This window comes from Grammomys surdaster, unplaced genomic scaffold, assembly GCF_004785775.1.
Source record: "Grammomys surdaster isolate TR1022 unplaced genomic scaffold, NIH_TR_1.0 126163, whole genome shotgun sequence".
NCBI lineage: Eukaryota > Metazoa > Chordata > Mammalia > Rodentia > Muridae > Grammomys > Grammomys surdaster.
In genome coordinates this window covers 1,040,081-1,064,206 of record NW_021620970.1, presented here as the reverse complement: position 1 = coordinate 1,064,206, position 24,126 = coordinate 1,040,081, and the positions used below count along the sequence as shown (strand labels likewise).

At 37.7% G+C, this 24,126-nt stretch overlaps 1 protein-coding gene and 1 pseudogene across 1 annotated transcript in view; one reads left to right on the top strand and one right to left on the bottom strand.

The window, feature by feature from the left end:
* The window catches only part of Stxbp6 (syntaxin binding protein 6), a 212,968-nt gene that overhangs the window by 140,263 nt on the left and 48,579 nt on the right, over positions 1 to 24,126 (top strand). The gene's annotated exons all lie outside the window — the stretch shown is intronic.
* On the bottom strand, positions 6,585 to 7,489 carry LOC114612481 (annotated as a pseudogene).

Below are 24,126 nucleotides of genomic sequence, written 5' to 3'. Positions count from 1 at the left end.
GGCTAGGCATGCTGGAATAATTTCCTTTTTGAGGAAATAATAGTGCCTTTGTCTTGAGGCCAGGAAATGAGACCAGAAAGTCTAGAGTTCTCCTTTAGAATATAAATATATATTTAACAAGATTACTTCCTAAACATTTAGTTTGGACATAGTGAGCACCCTGGATTCTTGGCCAGTATGAGCATTGTCTTCAGATTCTTCCCAACTCAAGGCAATCTGAAAGGAGAAGCTCGTCTCAGACTGACTGCATCTGTATTTACTGGAACAGTCCTTCCCCATTAGTGAAGTTCATATGTTTCTTTGTGGATCAGAAAAGTGTTTGGGGAAAGAGGCATATCTGTGCTTTGCTTTGTTTCCCTTGAACTTTCTCTTGGGGACAAGGGACTGGAAGGATACGTCTTCCATAAAGAAACTGATCTCAGCTCACCTCTCCACATCGCCATTCCATTCAGAGTTTGTTCTTTGTACCCTTGATATCCGATCCTATGACAATATGGTAGTAAGAATTATGTACTGTGGCATTTTTGATGTTCGGTCTAGATTCTAGCAGTTAGGGATTTGGCCTTTTCTTCTGAGGTACATCTTTCTGAGGAGTCCAGCTGTGTTGTGTTACCTTGTCTGCTTCCCCTATCACCACCCCATCTGCATCACTGTCAACTTCTTTTCATTATGCATACAATAAACATTTTTTCAGTGATTGTTATTTGTGTCTTTATATTTTCTAGAAGAAAAAAAATTGTGCTGCTTTGTGATTCAAGTTTTGGTCAATTAGCTTCCTCTTAAGTGACAGAAAATTTACATACATATCTCATATCTAGCTCTGATTAACTCCAAGAGAATTTAGGAAATATATGAGCATAAAGTTTTTCTAATCTCAGCAGAAAAACTTTCTCATAGTATGAGATGTCTTTTCTGCCAAGAGAACTCCCCAACCCCATTCTCAGTCATGTCTTCTTCAGCCATGTAGAGGGAGCTGCAAGTCTGGGCCTCCCTTTACACATCTTTGTTAGTCTTTGAAGAATGATTGTATATAAGAAGTTCAAGACAGCCTGAGTGTTAGACATTGAAAATATCTATTTTACATGTTCTCCTTCAGTTAGCAAATGTGTAGATCTTTCTGTGGTACCTAAGAAGTTCTTTGCTGTGTTTGTGTGTTAGAGTTTTACTGTTGTGAACAGACACCACAACCAAGGCAACTCTTATAAACACAACATGTAATTGGGTCTAGCTTACAGATTCAGAGGTTCAATCTATCATCATCAAAGTAGGAACATGGCAGTGTCCAGGCAAGCATGGTGAAGGCAGAGCTATGAGTTCTACATTTTCATCTGAAGGCTACTAGGAGAAGACTGGCTTCCAGGCAACTAGGAAGAGGATCTTAAAGCCCATGCCCACAGTGACACACCTACTCAACAAGACCATACTTTCTAATAGTGCCATTCCCTGGGCCAAGCATATACAAACCACCACAGTTTGTTTCTCACTTTATTAGGGAGGCATCTGGACCTGAGAAAATGGGCCCCACCGTGTCAGTATGTATTTCACAAAAAGTTAACACTGGAGTAAGGTGTATTGGCACACACCTTTAATTTTAGCACTCAGAAGGTAGAAGTAGGTGAATCTCTGAGTTCACGGACAGCCTGGTCTACAAAATAAGTTCCATGACAGCCAAGGCTATAGAAAGAAACTGTGTCTCAGAAACCAAAGCAGAAAAAGTGAACACTAGAGGGAGTTCATGGTGTCTTTCTGACCAAAGTTCAATGTTAAAGTTGATAATAGACTCAAACAGGAAATGGTCTCTGTGCATAGATAGAGAGACAGCAATGACCCACATTCTCCAGATTCCCAGTCCTCTCTGCTCTCTGATATATCACCTTCAAGGTTACTGTGACTGCTCTAGGGGAGCAGACATATACTTTTTAGATCAAATCTGTGTCTTTGATGTTGTTTTGTCCCCTGATGAACAAGAGGAAATACAGGACAATTGGACAACAGAAGCATTGACCTCCACTGAAAAGTCAGGTTAGTAAGCGGGCAGAAAGTCAGCAGAAAATATTAGCTTTTTCTCGGGGGCAACAGGTTTATTTGTAATTCTTTGAACAATATAGATCTAGGACCTCATGAAAACATACCTTTTTGAGGCTCCCAGCAGGAACCCTTTTTTTCTTTCCTATATAAAACTTTACTTTGTTCTCTCAGCAAATAACCTTTTTCCTCATAAAGAGAAAAGCCACTAATTAGCTTTGTATTTCAAATAGAGGTGACCTTCTACCTGCCATAATGCACAAGCTATATAGTGCCCGATTTAGCTCTGACTTTAATAAACAAGACAACATGGATGGTGTTTAACCTGCAATATAATAGAGCACTGTTTCTGTGAGTAGAACTGGAATAGGAGCGTTCGTGATAATCTTTTCTTTTTTAGAAGTAATGCAGTTAGGTAACATACCAAGAATGAATTTAATATGTCATTACTTGCTGATATACCCCTTTCCCATTGGCACTTCTCTTGAGAACAAACCCACCCAACCCTCTATGGTAGTGTTCTCTTCAAATGGATACCAGTAGTATGATGAGCCCATTTTGACATAAATCTGGACATCTGATCTTAGTGGCTGTTGATTTCTGCTCCTCTTGCTCCTAACTTTAATACACAACCTAGAAGTCTTCCTCCCATTCCCTGAGCCTTCATTCAGCATTCAGATCACCAGACAAAACCTTCCCTTCAACTTTCCAAAAGGCAAGAGTGAGCCACTTACCAAGAACAAAGGAACCAGCAGGGCACTGCCTTTAAAACTCTTATTGGTTCAGATTTGAGTGTTCAGTATGTACTAATTTTAGTTTGTAATCAGGAACTTCCATTACCTCATTCCTAGGACAAAAAAGAAAAAAATGACAGTCGAGGGCTTCTGCACTTATACATCAGCAAAACTAAGCTCCTTGCCTATTGGAGACAGGTGTGATGGTGTATGGATTGTCAGATGTGTCCTAGAGAAAACTGTAGTGAAGTTTCAGCATATAGAGTCAGTGTCTGTTATGTTTGGACACTGTTCCAATGTTCTTCCTCAGCATCCTCATATTATCTAAATATAATATACAGACCCTGAGGAATAAAAGACTATTTCTGATTTTGCCTGGACAATTAGTACACAGATTGCACTACAGCATTATCAAGGAATATTCTCATCTGTGGGAGCTTCATGTATTCTAAATTATATTTTTAGTCATTTATTACAAGTTTTGATGAAGCTTCCCCTTTTCCCTACCCAGGGGTTAAAATGCTTCTAAATCAGCTATGTCAAACAAATAAGGTATATGTAACAAAAATATTCAACCTACAAATTAGAATTAGAAAAGAACATCAGAAAAAATTCTGACAGTGTTAGACCAACCATTTGCTTGAAAAAGACTCTCTTTTGTGCTTCTGCACAAACTAAGCCAAGTACTAAAGCAGTCCTAAGAAAAGTACATGGAGAAATGGAGTGACGTGAGCAGGAATAGCCAGGAGGGCCTTTCAGTGGAGCAGGAATTTGGAGTTGGTGTGAGAGTGGTGACATACCTGATGCTTTCAGAAGGTAACCAGGAAGGCATCCCAGACTGAAATTTAGTAGAGCAAAAGCAAACACGTGGAAAGAGCTATGCTTATACAAGGCTTGAATTCAGACATGGGGCTATGGACTAAAAGTTAGGCTGGGTAAGTGGGAGCTATTATGTTTGGTTTTAATGTCAGTGTGCTACAAAGTAGAGAGCGAAGCCTCATCTGAAGAAATGACTTGATTGTTTTTATGGATGTGGGAAGAACCACCCCAGTTGTGTGTGTTACCTTCTGGTAGCAGTCCAATTAAAAAGGGTGCTACAGGAGATCATTTCCTCTTTTGCTCCTTAGTCTTCTCTCTTGCTGCTGGGTTGATTCGCTGTGCTACTACTGATGATGGTCATGATGATGGTGATGGTGATGGTGATGAGACCTTTGCAGATGTTAAAACCAGGCTTTCACTGAACCAATGGTTGTCCATGAATGTTTGGACTTTTGGTGTCAGATTGGGACTGCTGAAGCAACCAACTATCTGGACTGATCAACTACGAGTTATCAGTCCACACCAGAGAGAGAGAGAGAGAGAGAGAGAGAGAGAGAGAGCGCACTGTTGAGGGGCTCCCCCAATCGCTGAGGCACCCAGCCTCAAGCACTGAGTAATTATTGAGTTCTCAGCTCTCAGATGTGATTCTGCTATTGTTGAGATTTTAAAGCTGACTTAATAAATTAATATAATATAATATAATATAATATAATATAATATAATATAATATAATATAATATCTATCTATCTATCTATCTATCTATCTATCTATCTATCTATCTAAATCCCATTGGTCCCAATCCTCTAGAGAACCCCCACTAATATAGGAATGAACTGGGCCTCTTGTGCCCACTTATCATGAGCCACATTTCTTAAAGAATCAACCTTTATTTTCTAAAAATCCTTTCTCAATAGTTCAGACTTGAATAATGAGCACTTCTGAATAGGCAAGCATGGTCTACCTGTGACAAAAAGGTGGTTGACAGCAGTGACATGGACTCGCATCAAAGTTTTTTGCAGATAGGATCTAGAAAGGGATGACTTGGTGTCAAGGGGTCATGCTTTCAATGTTTAGGAGAGACAATGTCATCTCACTATGGTATTCTCAATTATATCACTGGTCTCCTAAATGAAGGGGCCACATAGAAAACATTAATTTTATACTTGTAATAATATGAGTGGTCCTTACAATCCCTGTGTTAGTCATTTGTAAGTCTGCTTAGAGTCAACTGTTTTTGTAGTGATTGGGTTCTTTGATGATGGTAGTGATGATGGTGGTGGTGGTGGTGGTGGTGGTGGGTACTGGTTGTGTGTATGTATGTGGTTGTGTGGTTGTGTGTGTGTGTGTGTGTACATGTCATACATGGTTATAAGTTACAAATGCCTTTGAATACTAAAATGTGTATTCCCAGAATCATATAGGATCAACTTCTGGTTCACAATAGCTGAGGAAATATGCAATATTTAATATAAAAGCCTAATGATAGCTTGTTACCTTAATTGTATTAACTTGTCAAAATAGTTTTGTATTACCAGAGACGCAAAAAGTCTTTCATCTTTTTTTTTTTTTTTCCTGAGCGAGTACTATACTTTTGAGTATCTTCTAAAACCTGTGCAGACTTCATGTTTATGCTAGAGAATGTCCAGGAGTCATCTGATGTGGAGATGGTCTAAAACTGAAGAAGTGAGTCTTTGAGGAAATTTTGGCAGTTTAGTTTCTCTGTGAACTTGTTGACCGTTTCTAGTCTCTGGTGAGTTTTCCCTCTTGACAGATTTTCCCAAGGACCACAAAGGCTAATTAAGATACTGCTTTGTTAGTCTTAGTGATGGTCAGTGGTGTACTGAACTCTATTCTGATGCAAATCTGAAATCAAAGCTAAATCCTAGACCTTTGACCACCGTGCTTTCTCACTGTTTAAAATGGAGAAAAATCTGTCTGAAGAAAAATTGGTCCAAATTTACACTTATGTAAGAAATCTTATTAAGGATGTTTGAAGACTTATGGTGCTGATAGGTTTTGATTTTAATGGAGCAGGTAGAGGCACTAGGATTGGGGAAAACTTTAGGGGACACAGTAGCTTGGTTGCCTCTTCTGACGCAGAGAAGTGTTTTTTAATATAGTTACTCCTTCTGACAAATGAGGGGAGTGTCTTTTCTCTTTTAAGTTAAAGTTAGTGTTTTATTTTACATAAAATAGTCAAACTGGCGTTGGTTTATTATGGTATAGTCACACATAAACATCTTTCTATAGATATTAATTAACATAGAAGTACTCATGGTGAGACTCCAAAGAGACGGAGGAAGTCAACAAAGTAACTTAACAGGTTAAGTCACCTAATTGCCAAAACAGAAGTCCTCTGACAACCAAAGGTCGAGTTTTATTCTGTTCAGCTGCAATCTTACTACTTAAATGCAATCCAGGCTAGTCTTGAACTTACTGTATATCTACACTGGCCTCAAACTTGTGATCCTTCTGTCTCATCCTCTAGAGTGGCCACCATATTGGAAGGAATCATACTTTTTATACTTTTAGATCCTGCATCCTAAAGATACCCAAATGTACTGGAGCTATAGCTAGTGTCATCATGTCTATCACTGTAACAGGGAAAGTCATTCAGACCTCCTTGGTCAGATTCCGGTTAAACCTCACCCCTGAAATGGACATATCATGTACAGCAAGACCCAAGTTTCTAAGAAAAGATAAGCTTGGGTTTGGGTTGGTAAGGGTATACGTTATGTGGGGGAGGGGAGGAAGTAATTCATTCTCTCTAAAGCCCTTAGTTCAATATCCAGCACAACACTAAAGAAAACAATTACACAGCTAAGACAAATACAGGAATACAGGGTCACAAATGGAGCTCAGTTGTTGAGTGGGTGCCCAGCATGTTCAAGGTCCAAGGTCCTATCTGGCACCAAAATACTATTACTACTACCACCAAACAATGTAAAAAGATTTGGAAGAAGGAAGGAATCCAGCCACTACCTTTAGGCTGAGTTGTAAAGTCCTCACATTTTACCTGGCAAATTCACTGAGTAGTTCAGGAGGAATTCCAAAGCTTGTGCTAAAATGTGCACACTTTCCCCCAGTGGCTTCTAACTTAGCCTCCAAATCGCTGGCAGAGAAGTTTTGCTGGAACTGCATGTAAGGCTGCAGAATCTGGCCCATAGTGATGGAAAGGAATGTTCCATGCCCGACTGTTTCAGACTTGAGTACACCACGCATGAGTGTTTGTTCCAGGTCTGCTTGTTCCAAGTTGTTTGCTCCAAGATGGGTTGGTCCAGGTTTGGCTGAATCAGGCTGAGATGTTTCAACTCTGGCTGCCTCACAGTGGAAGGCTTCCATATGTATTCAACAGATAGCTCTGGGGATAGCTGGATGGAGGCTAGTATACTCCACAGATGCTGAGCCCTTCTGAATCACATTGGTGCTAATCCTCAGCCACTGGTTTTACTGCCATCACTTCTATTTCATTCTCTGGTTTTGGAACCAGGTTTTAAACTGCTTATAGCTAAGGTTTAGAATGGCGGAGAGAGTTCTTGCATCTGCCAGAGCCTGAGACACCTCTGCCTCTGAAACCTGTCCTTAAGAGCACACAGCTTTGGCCTTAGAGAACACACTTCACATATTCTGTTTCTTGGTGTGAACTTTGTTCTCTCCCATCTTCTTGGTGCCCTCTTCAGACTCAGAACTAGGGAGCTTTAGTTGGAACTGGAAGAAGAATCAGGGCTTTCCTGAGGAGGTAGGCCAAAAAACAAAGGACAAGGAGAACAAGGAGAAAAGCAGTCTCCGAGGAGCATCTTAACAGCAGACATTTGTGCACAAAAAGTAATTTTCATCAGGACCATGAATTCAGGCATTGCTGAGGACCCACAGAATTTGATGCTTCGTCAGAACAAGGCATACTGTTGGGGAATACACAGTTATGTTAAATCATGATAATCAGAAGGTAGAAGAAAAATCAGTGACTTTTTGTTAAGATTGACAGCAACAATAAGGTTAAAACTTTAAAACTCAGTATCTAAGGGGAAATGTCTTAGAAATAAAAAAAAAAAAAACAACTAAGATGTCCAGATGGAAAATTATCAAGAAGTCAGAATAAAGCGAGCCTCAGTCTTTCTAACAAAAGAGCAAGAGACCAACTCTGAGGGTATTGTCTTAATTCATGATCTACAGCAATGATATCTGAGTGAATTATGATTTCAATTAAAAATAATCAAACATCATAGTTTTTGAGTTAGTGATCTGAGCATTTGCAAAATTTGATCCAATTTTAACGTTTACTTGTTTGGTTTATGTGGTTGTGGTTTTATGGCCTGCTTCCAGACATCGTATGGAGATTAGAGGACCATTTATAGAAGTTGGTTCTCTGTTTCTGACATGTGGTCAAGCAATCACACTTGGGCTAGCATGCTGGCAAACACCTTTACTCCCGAGTCACACTACCAGTCCAGTTTGTTCCTTTATCATCACAAGTCCTCAAATTCCTTTCAGCAGCTTTTCTCTGAAAAGTAGCAGCAGCGTGCAGAACAGTTCACACTGGGTCGGAGATGTCTGATCATTTGCTTCTGTAGGTAGTAAATGTTCAGCTGGTTACTGGTTGTGACAGTTCTGTGGACCTTTACACCCAGTTATAACATAATCTGGCACACTCCCAGAATACAGCTTAACAGAGTAAGTTCCACAGCTCCTGTTATCTTCACCATAGATCTTCCCCAAACAGTGACAAACACTTACATAGACAGCATGTGTGAAAGGCCTTCTAGTCCTCCTCTTGGTACCTTGGAGTCATCCCTACGTTTTGAGCAGCTTTATCCTCTTAATTAACATTCCTTCAGTGTTTAGTCACTACTGGTGCCATCTGCCAGGTACGCTACTTGATCAAGTGGGCTTTCCTGCCCTGTGAAAATCATGAAGAATTCAATGAGGCATGGAATGCTGGCATGACTTATAGAGAAAAAAAAAAAAGCTTCCAATGCCAATTAATTTTCTCTAATTTCTTTGAGAATATGACCAAACTATGTGACTGTAAAAAATCACTGTAGATAACAAGATAACCATAGATATATTAAATCATAATTTAAAAAAAACAAACAATACAAAACTGGTATACACAAATAGCAGTTCAGATCGAGCCATGCTGAGCATGTACTTAGGTTACATTTGATATTTCTTTTATATATTTTATACTGCTTATATTTTCCTGAGTGTCTGAAAACAGGAAATGGGAACCTCAGCAAGGGTCAGTGTAGGACCAAAAGAGCAGTGGGTTACGTGTTATGGGCGAGTAGCATGGTCTCCATATTGTAGATTCTATAAGGAAGGTTTTAGTAGCATTAATAAAAAACAATACTGGGGCAATTTAAATGATAACTCTCTGGGCTAGAAATGCAAATGATGATAATTATATTCCATAAAGAGTTTCTTGTCAACAATTTTTTTAACTGCTGGCAGAAGTTATAAATTATTTTGATGAGAATAAGAGGAGTTGATGGAACATTTATATAATGTGTCTTAAAAAAAGAAATGTAGCCAAGGGAAAGGCATGAATAGAGAATAAAGCTCTTGAGATATCTTCCTTGATAGGCAGAAGTGCAAAGCATATACATGAAATATGTAAAGTGAGCTCTATGTTAGATTGGTGTGATAAACTGAATAAAATTTTGCTTTGTACATTGGGAAAATGGAAAACATCACTTCTGAAGAAGAGCTATATTTTTAGTATCTTATGGATCTAAGGACTTTTATATCAGATTTGTCTCTAAGTTTGGCTTTAAATCTAGTATAGGTTATTTTATAATAGAGAGGTGCTAATTTCTGCTACAAAATTAGTTAAAATAAAGTGAAATTTGTACCAAGCCAATATCATGCAAAACATTGGAGAATTCCATAATAAACATCATGCTTTAATAAATTTGTTCTGTCAGACATAAACCACATCTACCATTATTTTATTTCTACTTTTCAATTACTGTCAGAGTAATGACTCCTTATAATGTCTGGTCTCTGTTTCAGCTTGGCTTCATCAATTGTGGTCATTTGGTTGAGAATTGCTACCATTTGTTTCATATATTTGAACACTTGGTCCTGGTCCAAAGTTGTCAGAACTGTTTGGGAAGGATTTGGAAGTGTGGTCTTAGGGAAGATGGGTCACTGGGGATGGGCATTAAGGCTTCAAAACCCCACGCCATTCCCAATTAACCCAGACACCCTCCCTCTCTCTCTCTCTCTCTCTCTCTCTCTCTCTCTCTGTGTGTGTGTGTGTGATGCCTGTCTGCCTGCCACCATACTCATGGTTATGATAATAATGGACTCACTCTGAACATGTAAGCCCTCGTAAACTCTTTATTCTATAAGTTGCCTTATTCATAGTATTTCATCACAGCAATAGAGCAGTAATTAAGACATCAGAAGTGTCACTCTTCCAGGCTGTATTGCTGAGGGTGTGGAAGACAGGAGAAGCCAAACCAATGGAGAACTTCAAGCACCATGGCCAGCTAAGTTAGGAACTGTGGAACTGTTGATATTTGTGCCTCTCTTCCTTAGAACAGTTTATCCATCCTCCATGTGTGTTCTGACTTATGTGGGAACTTAATATAAAACTGAGCACATTGACAGTCATTCAGCATTCCTTCCTTTTGTTCTGAATCTTCGTCAAGATAGTACTTAGGAAAGACCCCAGGGATTTTTATTAGAAAGAAATCATTTAACGCATATGGCATTGTTTATTTTAGAAATGATTTCTGGGCTGTTACAAAATACTGATGACATGCATAATAATGTGTTCCACCTTGGAATTTATAGCAGAAGTCACAGATATGCAGAGATTTAGCTCTTTAACATGTGAAATGATCTGATTGTCAGTTGTGACATTCTCCTTGCCATATCTGCCTTAAATGAGCCCAAGGTTTAAAACAACAAACAAAAAAGAGTTTTCCAAGGAATATGGAGGGTGGGGTGTTTCTAACCACAGTACATAACAGCCCTTTGGCTATTTCTAATAGTGTGGCCATGGTGTAACATTATGCATATTAGAGTATGACACTGAGTCTACACTCCCAATTACTTTGAAAGAGTGTAATCTCAGAGTGTTTATAATACGGTAGATGAGAGAACATATACATTTAAACAATAACACAAAGCAGGATTCATAAACAGTAGCCTTCTATCCATTAGGCATCAGGCTATGGAAATGGTAGCTGCTTGGTAACTAACCTTGAGGATTGGTTTTTTTTTTTAATGTTTGTATTATCATAATTTGCATCTTGAGGTTTTCTGTCTGGAAGGTCAACAGCTATACAGAGTTGAACAGTCTATTCACTGTTTTCTCTGTTTATACTTCTGTCATCTGATCTAAATGGCTTTTGCCATTTCTTCCCAAGACTACAGGAATACATGTAGTTCCAAGTGTTTCCTTGCTTTCATGTACCCTTCTGCCATGACTTATACACTACAGCAGTTAGTTTAAAAACAAAAGTCAATCCAATTACACTCTCGACTCATGTTTACATAGCTACTAGGCTCAAAGACTTTCCTTTGCTTTTCTCTCTCCCCTCACCCCCTCCTTTCCTCATAAAGTTTCACCACTATTGAACAAGAAGCCTGTCTTCTTTGAGGTGGTTCAGTCCCCAGTCCAAAAGCTTAAAAATATGGGAAATGATACTATAAGTTCAAGTCTAGAGACAGGAAAAGAGGAAATGTGACATTCTACCTCAAGCAGTAAGACAGGAAAAATAGGAGGAAATTTCCTCTTCTTAAGCCTTTTCCTTTCAGTTCTCAATCTCAATAGATTAGAAGATGCCCACCTACATTGAGGACAGTCTTCTTTACTGAGTCTATTGATTCATATGCTAATCACACATATAAAACAGCCTCACAGACATACCCAGAAATAATATTTAATAAGGTTTAGGTCCTAAACAGTTGACATATAAAATTAACCATTACAGTATATGTTGGTGTAGGGAGCCATGCAGTGAAACAGAAATGATGAACACTGAGGGGAAAAGGATTAGGTTTAATATTGAGGTATCACTTTAACTTATATGGATCTCCTAATTTAAAGTATTAGTAACCAGGGAAGCAAAGGAATTGTAGACCACCACATCCTGTAGAAGAAGGTAGAGGGGTAAATGATTGGCCTTGAAAATGCGAAAAAATGCATATACTCATATGTAATATATTTATATCAGAATTAATATGATATAATTATATTATCAATATAATATTACATATAATAGCACATAATATATATTAAATACAAGAAATTGAGCTCAATTGGTACAACCTGTTTAATCGGTTCAGGAAATTCATCCTCATTCTTTTGAGAGTTCTGAAGGCCTCTGATTTCTTCATAACTCCAATTTAGTAGAGTAGAAAGGGAGTGCACGTCTGACCATGTGTACCCTGAACCCCTGGCATTGAGATGTTGCCTTGTGATACACAGACCTAACTCATAATTCTGATATCCAGACTAAAATTCCAATATTCTAGAACATTTTAATATGCAATATATAGTTCCTTTCACCACACCTACTCATATTCTTTACATATACTATACTTTAATAACATCCTCCCCCTACTCAGCTCCTCCTTCCTTGATCCTTCCTACCTCTCTATCCACCCAATATAATATTCTTTCTCTGTCTGTCTCTCCTCCCCTCTAAAGAAAAAGACAAAACAAAACAACAACAAAATTAATTTTTTTCTCTTGCACATCAGAGGAACGTAAGTCTGAGGAGGGAGAAGTAGCATCTTCATGTAAGAGAAAACACAACATTAATTTAAAACAAATAATTGAAGTATAGACAAGCATTGTAGGAGTTCCAATCCAAGGTTCCAATCCAAATGCTGGGCAAGCTCTCCTCACTGCGCTGAACCTGCGGCTTCCACATCTTTCATGATGTAGCTCTAAATGCATTGCTTGGTTTTGTTTTATTTTTTTAAATTGACTTGTTTTCTCTCTATTGAGTTTTGAGAGTTCTTACAGATTAAACTTAGAATGTCACCCCCATGCCTATGTTCTGAATTCTATATCCCTTTCTTTCTTTCTTTCTTTCTTTCTTTTCTTTCTTTCTTTCTTTCTTTCTTTCTTTCTTTCTTTCTCTTTCTCTTTCTTTCTTTCTTTTTTATTTTTAGTAATTTTATTATTTAATCATTCATTTCTTTTTTTTTTTTTGAGACAGGGTTTCTCTGTGTAGCCCTGGCTGTCCTGGAACTCACTCTGTAGACCAGGCTGGCCTCGAACTCAGAAATCTGCCTGCCTCTGCCTCCCAAGTGCTGGGATTACAGGCATGCGCCACCACTGCCCAGCCTCTTTCTCTTTCTCTTTCTTTCTTTCTTCCTTCCTTTCTTTCTTTCTTTCTTTCTTTCTTTCTTTCTTTCTTTCTTTTTCCTTCCTTCTTTCCTTCCTTCCCTCCTTCCTTCCTTCTTTCCTTCCTTCCTTTCTTTCATTCCCTTCCTTCCTTCCTCTCTGTCTCTGTCTCTCTCTCTGTCTCTGTCTCTCTTTCTTTCTTTCTCTCTTTCTATCTTTTTAATTATTATTTTTAAATCTTTTTATACAGTCCAATCGTTATCTTCCTCCCAGTTCACCCTCTAACTGTTCCTCATCCCATTCCTCCTCCCTCATCTCCAAGAGGATGTCCTCACCCCATCACCAGCACCCCACCAGACCTCTCCAGTCCCTGGTGCCTCAAAGTCTCTCCAGGGTTAGGTGTATCTTTTCTCACGGAGACCAGAATAGGCAGTCCTCTGCTGTATATGTGTTGGGACCCTCAACATATCAACTAGTGTATGTTGCCTGTTTGGTGGCTCAGTGTCTGAGAGATCTCAGGGGTCCAGGTTAGTTGAGACTGCTAGTCTTCCTATGGGGTCACTCTTCTCCTCAGCTTCTTCTAGCTTCTCCCTAATTCAACCACAGGGGTCCTGACTTAAGTCCATTGGTTGGCTGTAAGTATCTGTGTCTGTCTTGGTCAGCTGCCTGTTGGGACTCTTGGATGGCAGCCATGTTAAGCTCCTGTCTGTAAGCACACCATAGCATCAGTATTAGTGTCAGGCCTTGGAGCCTCCCCTTGAGATGGATCCCAATTTGGGCCTGTCACTGAACCTCCTCTCCATCAGTCTCTTCTCCATTTTTGTCCCCACAGTTCTTTTAGACAGGAACACTTCTTGGTCAGAGTTTTTGACTGTGAGATGACAACCCCATCCCTCCACTAGATGCCCTGTCTTTCTACTGGAGATGGGCTCTACAAGTTCTCTCTCCCTACTGTTGGACATTTCATAATACCTATCTAAGTCCCTTTCTGTTTGGGGAGATTATGGAAACTGGATGTAGGACAGGGCTAGAGGGTGTAGGTCTCTAGAGATGGGTGCTTGGGAGATGTGATCCCTAGCTGCATGCTGTCTTACTGCACCTCCTGCGTGCTGTAGTATGAACATATCACAGATTCCTGGCCCTGTGACATTCTGTTGGAGTACATGAACAACTTAGAACATTCTGAAACCCCAAGCCAAAATAAATCTTTACATTTCCATGTTCTCTCTACGTTATTTCAGATAAATGTATGACAAGTATCATCTCCTACTTTAGAGACCATCTCTTAAAGAGGCAAGCTTGAGAATTTTTTGTTGCTGTTGCTGTGAAATTTTACATTTGTTCTTTCATGACCTTTACACTGTAGCTGCCATGTTTGTGTGGACCAGTATGCCAGTTATTTTGTCCTGTGTAGTCCCTTATAAATTTATGTCTGTTGATTTTGACAGTGCTTGAGGCTTCCATCATTCAGACTTATTTTGTGGTTTTGTTGCATCCAGTTATTCTAGTTTTGATTGTTCACCATGTGACTTTTTGTTTATGTCAAAACCCACTTGTACATGTATGTGCAAGATCTTTGCATTGGGCTCTCCATTTTGTTCCCTGGATTATGTGTTCTTTTATCTAACTGTAACACATTGACTGGGTTTAGTTTTACCTAAAGTCTTATAATCACATCACATTGTTCCTCCAGCTCTCACACAATGTCTGTTCTTTGAGCCTTGCACTTCTGTATGAGTTTCATACTCAATTTCTACCAAAATGCTTAGTGACATTCTTAATGAGTTCTCAATAAATCTTCAAGTCAATTGGGGACAATTGGACTATTAATAATACTGAGTTTTCTAGCCTGTTGCCACCATGACATTTTAGATTAATTTGGAGTCTTTTGTATTTTAACATTGCTGATTCATTCAGGTACTTGAACATGAGGTATTTTTATATTTGTTTAATTATTTAAGGTTTTTAAAGCACTCAGTGTGCAAGTCTTTACTTATTGTACTAAATATTTCAGTAAGAAATGTATTTTTTTAACACTATTGAAAATGAAAAATTTTGGTTGATCTATTAATGTTGTAATGTATTGATGTTTTCTTAGAGAAACTGAGCCAATGGTTTCACATACATATAATCTGACTGCTATGCTCCAACTGACAGTTGTGTTAGATTATGATGATGTAAAATTATATTCATAATTCCATTCTGCTTTTCACTTTAAGTAGATAGTCAAACAGTTACATTTGGTATTTGAAACTTTTTATTAAAAGATATTTTGTGTTAGATAAATTTGCCCAACTATCACTTAATATAAATATTCTGAACATGTTTAAGATTAGGCTAGGCTGAGATATGATATTCTATATGTTAGGTAGGTACATTAAAAATATTGGATTTATGATACTTTTCATTTTAAGGAGAAAATACCATTATGAATCAGAGCACACACACACACACACACACACACACACGTTGGTTGGATATAGTCACAAGATTAAAATTGATGGGTCATACAGTATATCCATGTTTATCTTTAGTAGCTTTGGTGTTAACCAAGATAAATTCATCTAGATTTAATCCCAAATGTTTTTGCTAATATGGTGGAATTTTTGTTTGAATCAGAACATTTTGCTTGATTTTATGTTTCAGTCTCATAAAGTATCAGGTTCTGAATGACATCATTCAGTTTTTTGGACTATCAGTGATGCATGCCTTCATTTAAAATATATAATTAGAAATGTATCCAGTAAGTGTGGTAAAGAAGAGAGCAGCTATCTGTGTCTTTGCTTGACTGATAGTTGTAATTATATTTGACAGCTTGTATTTGCCAAGTAATAAAAGCTTTGCTTTTTTCCAAAATCCTAGTGATATTAAATGTTTACTAACTATCCCACTTAGATCCCATTGTGTTAATTCTAACTCTTCAAGTTTTAGCCACCTTCTCTTCTCCCTTTCCCTTCCTTCCATTCCTAAGTTCCTCCCTCTGATGGTATTGTCACATAAGAAGATCCATACTCATGTGATATCTTTCCATGCTTCATTTATATTTACTACATGTTATGAAACACTATCCTTAGTAGTCACACATGTCTAAAGGGTTAGCATGGGGAAACTGAGTCCCAGGCCTGCATCATACAGTAGTGAGCATCTGCCTTTTCTCTGAAACTGAAAGGAAATAAGATGCTTTCACCTTTGTCTGCTGTGAAATATAGTTTCTCTGCTTTATTCAGCTAAACATGATTTTCCCAGCTCCTCAAGGTATTACTTGAGTTTTGATACTGAATTTTTATCAAATTTTGTATTTTCCTGAGTACAATTACTATTTGATCTCTATTTTCTAATATGCAATTTTAATGCTGAAGGAAAGTGTGACATTAAAGGGCATTGTCTCATCTTTAGCTTCTTGCGGAGAAATTTGATTCTTGTGTTAGGTAGTTGCTGCTTTTGTGCTTCTATGTCTTGCCACACTGTAAATCTCTTCTAAGAATAGATCGAAAACAATGTTTACATCATTTTTCCAGAACTGAGGAAGTAAGAACGGAACAGGCTCTTTGCCCATAGTTAATTAAGCCTCTCTGTTTCCTTGTTGTATATTATAGTCCTTAATGTTATCTGAGTTGAATCTCCTTCAAATTCCATCATAGTTGCTTCTCTGAGCATTTACTTTCTTGGCTGGGCTGTTTAATTCATAGTTTGTTCCACAAGTCAGGGATCTCATATGCTCCTCAGATAAAAAGCAAAGTTGCAAAAAATAATGTTTGATTTTGTACATTTTTTGTACATCTCACCTTCACCCTCAGTACATGTAAACTGATTTGTTCTCCAAGTCTATAATGAACTGTGAAGGAAGTTATATGTCACACATAGTAAGAATAGGCCAAATCCCAAGGCTCAGATCATGGTTTTAGGGATATGGAAGCAAAAGAGTTGCTTGCTAAAGAATCTTCTAGAATAAGGTAGTAAAAAATAATGTACATGGTTTTAACACTCAAATTCCTCTCCTATTTTTATTCTGTTTTATTTCTCATGATATTCCTATAATTTCTTGATGATTACCCTTCCTTCTTACTCAAGGTCTTAGGATATTCCTCTTTGCCAGTAAGATGTTCAAATCTCTTAACACTGGCTTGATTTTTGAACCCTGGCAGTTCAACCTGAAAGAAGTTTTTTGTGTGTTTCTGGTTTCTGGTAGGCACAGAGCTGTTGTTCTTCCTTATCTTGGGGAGCCATTCAACTAGTCACTGATTTCTAGTTCATGCATGCACCAATTTGTACTATGTATCACTTTATGTTTTAAGAGACATTAGCTCTAGTTACTATTCTGTTTCTGTGAAGAGATACCCTGACCAAGGTAACTCCTAGAAAATAAAGCATTTAATTGGGTTTGGCCTACAGTTTTTGAGGTTTATTCTGTTTTCATCATGGCACAGAACACAGTTGGTCACATAGCATCAGAGCAAGAGCTGAGAGCTACAGCCTGATGCACTGGCCAAGAGAGACACCAGGCTTGGCTTGAGCTTTTGAAGGCTTAATGCCCACCCCCAGTGATACAATTTCTCCAAGAAAGCCATGCCTACTCTAACTTGGCCACAACCTCTGAATTTTCTAATCTTTCTCAAATAGTGCTACTCTCTGATGACTAAACACTCAAATATATGAGCCTATGGGGCCATTCTTACTTAAAACACCAAGGTCATAATGGTAGTTTAGGGATAGAAGAGGGAATTCTTGCCTTTAGGGTTTACACGTCCTCATTTCAGACTGAAAATGTAATGATTCAAGACAACTTATGCTGTACATGAATCAACAGTCTACTTCAAGTAGATATGTTATATATCCTTGTAATGATGAAATACAAGTCAACTTATGAGCGTGGTAAATAAGTGACTAGATTTTTTAAAGTATTGGCCTAGATATCTGTCAGTCCTGTGACATTGGAGTTGTACATTCTAACAGGCATACTGCCTTTTCTTTGGTAATTTTAAAACATTAAAACAACTTGGTGTCTCCAGCAAAGTTCTGGAAAGTAGATGCTTGCTCTTTCAAGGCTCTGGACTTTCCTAGAATAGGTTTGATCCAAGATGTCATATCATAATTGTTTATAAGAGAATACTTTTTTTATATAATGGTTCCCTTTTTCATATCTTTTTGAAGTAACTTTCTGAATTTCTTACCACCACCATCACCATGTCTACCACTACCAACCATGTCATCATCTCCATTCCCAAGACTGTTTTTCTCTTCCAGCTTGAAGATGACAATATGACACAAGCACCGCATCAGGGATCTTTTGTGTAGAAAGCTTATTCTTTTATGATTATCCCTGATGGAGACCAAAACCATGTAGTCTGAGTTTCTACCCTCTTCCCTTAGAACTAAAGGACAGGGATGGCTTAGTGGTGTTCTCCCCAATCCCCACAATTCCTTATTAAAACCCACAAATGTAAGGATACTATTGGGTCCACTAGGTTCTTTACAGAGAGCTCCAAGTTTCTAAGATGGGAAGAAGAGAAGCCTGAGTCTCAAAGACAAATCTAGCAATTTGAGAAAATGGTCTGATTTTAGAACCCAGGGTCTCAACCTTCTGGACTCCAAACATATATAGGTCCTAAAGTAAAGACACCTTGAAATGTAGAGGGAAAATCTGTGTGGAAAGACACATGCCTAATTTCCCACTATCTGTAACAGGGCTGAGGGTTCCCCACTCTCAAAATATTTATGCTAATGATCCACAAGTTTCTGTTTTTCAGCTTTATAAACATTCAATCGCAACCTCACCTGACAAAATTGCCAATGAAGCCATAGACCCGTATTTCTCATGCATATTATGAAGTCTAGTGACCATAAATTAAAGTTTTAACAGAGCCAGAAGGAAACCAGATCCAAATACTCATTCCTTTATTCTGCTCCCTTGCAATGTTGGTACTCAGAAGCCATCCTGAAGTTTGCTTTGATTTCCTGAACCATGTTGCAGATATATTTTTGTTGTTGCTGGCATATATATATATATATATATATATATATATATATAGTCAGACACTCAGACACTTCTGGCACAGCTAAAGAGGGACAGTTGTAAGATTTCATGTAAACACTTAAAAAAAACTAAATTATATATATATGTGTGTGTGTGTGTGTGTGTGTGTGTGTGTGTGTGTTTGTCTTCTCAAATGTCTTAAAATCAAAATGTCTGGCCATTAGAGCAGCTGAGTATCAACGTGGGCCATACCATTAACACTGAGTTGCCCTTACATGTAAGATTATGATAAGACTAATGTGTGAGGATATTTATGGTACCTAAAGTATGTAGGCATGGTGAATTCTCTTATCCCTTGCCTTGTTATGGCTTCATGCTCTAATGTTGGCATGGACTGAGTTTTTGTTTGTTAATTTGCAGAAATAGTAACATAAATTTATAAAAAAAATTAAGTGCTTATGTAATGGAATTTTCATGCACATGTTAGTAAAAATCTAGTATGAGATAAAAGATGCACAAAAGTAGCACAGAGTCAACTTGTTTATATGGCAATTATTTGTTCCATGTTGAGAGTTCAAGGCCAGCTTAGTCTACAGACCTAGTTCTAGGATACCCAGAACTACACAAAGAAACCCTATTGCAAACAAAACAAAACAAGCAAAAAAGACAAGTTGTATATATGTCAGGCAGGCAAAATGCAGGTGTATTGTCTTGTTTTTTTTTTTTTTTGAGAATTGTGGAGAAATGATGCTATGAATCATGAGACTCGAGAAAATTATGCAAATGTTTTAGAAGAGCTGTCATTTTTCAGCCAATACTTCTTGAAATTGAAGGTTTGTGCCACCATCATTGGTAGCCCTTTATTTTTAACAATATTCATTTATGTCCATCCCTTCCTCCTTATTCTGCTTCCTTCCCTCACTTTCTACCTTCCAGTATCATATCAAACTCCAAGACCAGGTTCGATATGATTAGCCAGGGCTTATTAATGGACTGATGGTGGCAGCAGCAATATTGACTCCTTCTCCTATTCTTCCCCTTCCTCCTCTTCTTCCTCCTCAAGACATGGTTTTACTATGCAGATCATGATGGCCAAGAACTTACTATGTAGCCTAAGCTGGCCTTCAACTTAGTGATTCTCCTGCCTCCGTCTTCCAAATGCTAGAATTAGAAGTTTCCTAGCCCAGCTTGCCTGTTTTTTTAACTAAGTGGGATGCTTTCTAGTTGGGCTTACTTAAAGCTGGGAACCTCCAACCTATAATTCCAGTCTGGTTTTATTTTTATAGAATATTTCATGGAGAGACCATCTACTAAAACACATTTTGGAGTTTTAGTTCATGAGATAAAGATAAAATACAATGTGTGTGTGTAACAATGGTAATGATAACATGGACACAATACTTGATACTACTGCTTCTTAGCTGTAGTTAAGCTACATTTGAGGGTCTAGAATCAACTCTATATTATGAATAAAGGAAAAAAATGTGAAGCTATTCTTTTTTCATCAGAGCTAATAGCAAAATGACCTGGAATTGATCTCCTATAGGCTTTTCTCTTTCTTTGATGTCCACACAGGAACCAGTGTCTGTCAAGAATGGAAGTAAGAGATAAGGAAGCATTAGGCCTGTATAACCCCAAAACATAATGAATGAGCCTCAATATGTTTAGTATATAGACCTGAAAGGAACCATTTACTGATGTTTTTATCCTATCTAGAAATGCATTCTCATTTTGATGGTCTTTAACACCTGCCTTAATTTCTAATCATTCAGTCACCAAAGTCTAAGCCTCAGATGCCAAGCCCTCTCTAGTTTGAAATTAATAGTACATACATTTTAATTATATTTACCATATTACTTTCTACTTAATGAAAGCAAAGCTGTGCACCTGTTTATGTACTTGAATGTATTTTGTCTTTCATTAACTTATTTAAGTAAAATGTATGGTTACTTAAAGGGAAAATTAAGAAAATAATTTAGGAAACAGTAAAAACCATAGCAGAGATCATTAGAAAAGAATGGCTTCAATTAATTCCCATGCCAAATAAAATGGGAGATTTAGCATTTCAGGAAAAAAAAATGCAGTTGAAAGAGCAGAGGCTCAAAGCTTATCATATAAGTTGTAGATTTTCCAATTTTTAAGTGTGACTTTGGCAATGTATCTCTTTCTGTGGCTGAGTTTTCTTATCTATGAAAAAAATGATGCATAATTTCTGCCTTAGTCACAGAAAAATCAAACTGCACCAAAGAGATGTCTAACATTACGTACTATTTTTAAAAGTGTGTAGGAGCCTTTCTCACAAACTGGTAGGTAGCAGCTTAGATTCATGAGGAAATTTATCCACATCACATATGTTTAGGGACTCAGCATGTGTGAACTGTCTGACTTGGTTCTTCACAAACATCTCAGAGAAGCAAACAGTGAATATTGAGTCCAGGATTGAAAAAAAAAATGTGATTTTTTTATGCAAACGTCATTCAATGTAGAAATGTGATAAGAGAAACTTACTTGGATGAAGTAACCACAGACAAGTCTTTCTGTGAACTAAACTTGTAGTTTGAAATTAAAGCAGTGAGCAAGAGACAACCCTGAGGAAACAAAGGAAATGGGGACCTCATTTGCAGGAAGTCTGGAGGACAGACATTGCCAGGAGCAAATGACAGCCAAAGCTTAGTGGACAGAAAGAAAAGTGAAATGTTATGTCCTTAGCACCCAAGTGCTATACCCAAGGCCATCTAAGGCTTTATACTTCATGGTAGTGGGCTTGCATTGTATTAAATGCTTTGAAATCCCACTTCATTTTAATAGTATAATTCAGTCCTCTATATTCATAGGCCAGTTGGGGGAAATCATGAAAATTCATGCTAGGGAATCACTGCTGGAGATGCTGCCCCTTTGACTTTCTCCAATGTGTGTCTTATTTCTTAAAGCCTTTCTCATCTTACCTCGGACAGCTTTACATGTTAGGAATCACCCCTCCTCCCCCATGTGCTTAGTTCTCCACAGCAGAATTTTTATCCCTCCTGCTGCTACCTTGATTCTTGAGAGTTCTTGATTAGAATCCCATCTCCTTTTTTTTTTTTACTAAAATATTTTAATATTATATAACAATCAGAAGAGGAGCTTGTGGCACCTGTTTTCAAGAAAATGAGATAAATGGTAAAGATTGAGCCATCTGAGTTCACATTCTAGTTCCCAATAAAAGAATTAAAATTATCACATGAGAATTAAGTAAATAAGACTTTAATGTAGACGGTTTTGAATGTGTTTGCTAGTAGCATGCAGTAGTCTTATTATATTAGGAAATATAGTATGTGTCCAGTTTAAAGCCATTTAATTCTTGAAATACAGTCACTATCCATTATTTTCAAATCTGTGATTTTTGCAGCTTTCTATTTTAAAATATGGCCCATTTCATAAGGCACAGCAAACATATACCAAATACTCTAATTTTCTACAAAAAGCATAACTTTCCAATGTCTCAACCTTATCCATGGGTCACTAGGAAGAGTTGAATTATCTTCAGTCCTAGAGTTACTCACAAAATATAATTGCTTCTTAAATATTTGTTAAATGGATAGATATATGTCTAGTGGTTCTTGGCAGTCAGTCAGCTTTGAAATTAACTAAGTAGATTTAAAATGTGTATGTCGGGGCCATGTTCCCAAGGGCTCTCATTCACACAGTTCATTGTATTTGCTGTACAAGTGGCTAGGTGTTCCTGATGCTCAGTTAGGGCTAAGAACTAAGGAAGATGACTGATACTGCAGTATCTCCTGAGACTTTCATACCCACCTGCCACTATAAATGACTATCTGTCTGTCTTTCATAGTTATTGAATGCACAGTATAAATTACAGTAGTTACTTGGTCTTTAAAGTTATTAAAAATAATTAATTGAAAAGCATACTTTACATTGGTAATGAAGAACACAGAACTGTGACATTTATTTTTGAATATATTATTTATTCTTTGAGAATATCATGCATATGTGCAATGTATTTTGATCTCTCTCTCTCTCTCTCTCTCTCTCTCTCTCTCCCTCTCTCTCTCATACACACACACACACACACACCCCTCCATTCCAGCTCTCCCTTGCCTTTATAACTGACTACAATTAGTGCTTCCAATATGAACAAGGGTTTAAGGTCAGCTGCTGATGCATGAGCAGGGGCTACAAATGCTTCTGTCAGGGGTGGAGCTCAGTCCCATCATCTATGCTGATAATTTGATTGGCTTGATCAGAGTACTGTGATATTTCTTATCCAGGTAATTGGTTTGCATTTGGAGAGTTGCTTTCAACTAACTTCTTGGAAGACTACTGTCTTCACTGGACACATGAAATTTGAGGGCTTTGATTTTTTAAATCAGCCTGGATCTCCCAAAACAAGGAAGGAATTAGATAACATTTTCTTCAAGTTTTGTATACAAATAGTCTGAAGTGGTATAGTGTTTCAGTATTTTGATTTTGTAAAAGGAAAATTGTATTTAATTCTATAATAATGTGTATATAATAACATGATTTTAAGGCACCTGATTCAGACTCAAAACTAGGATGTTAGAGACAATAACAATAAACTAAAATCAAAGCAAACTGGGCTTGGTGCCCAGAAAAACTAGCCAGATGCCAAGAACTGGGCAAGCAATAAACTAATAGTGGAAATGAAGCGAGAGAGGATGGGACTGTAACTATATACTTTAGAGCATGATCTCTGCAGGGGAATTTTGTGGGGATTTGGGTCACTGCAGGTGGGGCTCCTGGCCAGTTCATTTCGATGACAAACATTCCATGGAACTTACTTTCCTGACGTGTCCATTCCTGTTTACATTCGGGAATATACAGTGCTCCTCCATTGTGTGAGAGCTTTTATAATCCTATAAACTGCTTGGAAACAAACAGACCAGGAGTAAAAATAGGTCTTCATCACATCTATAACTGAAGTTACAAGGAAAATCTGTAGTTTCCCAGGATGCTGAAATGTCGTATGATTTACATAAACAAAGGAGGAAATCCTCTCAGCATTCAGGGGTGTGTATCTAATACACATGTCTAACACACATGTTTCCTGTTATTGAAAAGTAGTCGTTAATATTTTTAGGATACTTTAGGGCCTGAATATATTCCAGGTGTGGTTTTTCTTTAACAAGAAAGTGTAAGTGCAGAGGACAGCCATCAGAGAAGCCTATTCAAGTCCTTTTTCCACTACAGGAGATGTATGTGTGTGTGTGTGTGTGTGTGTGTGTGTGTGTGTGTGTGTGTGTGT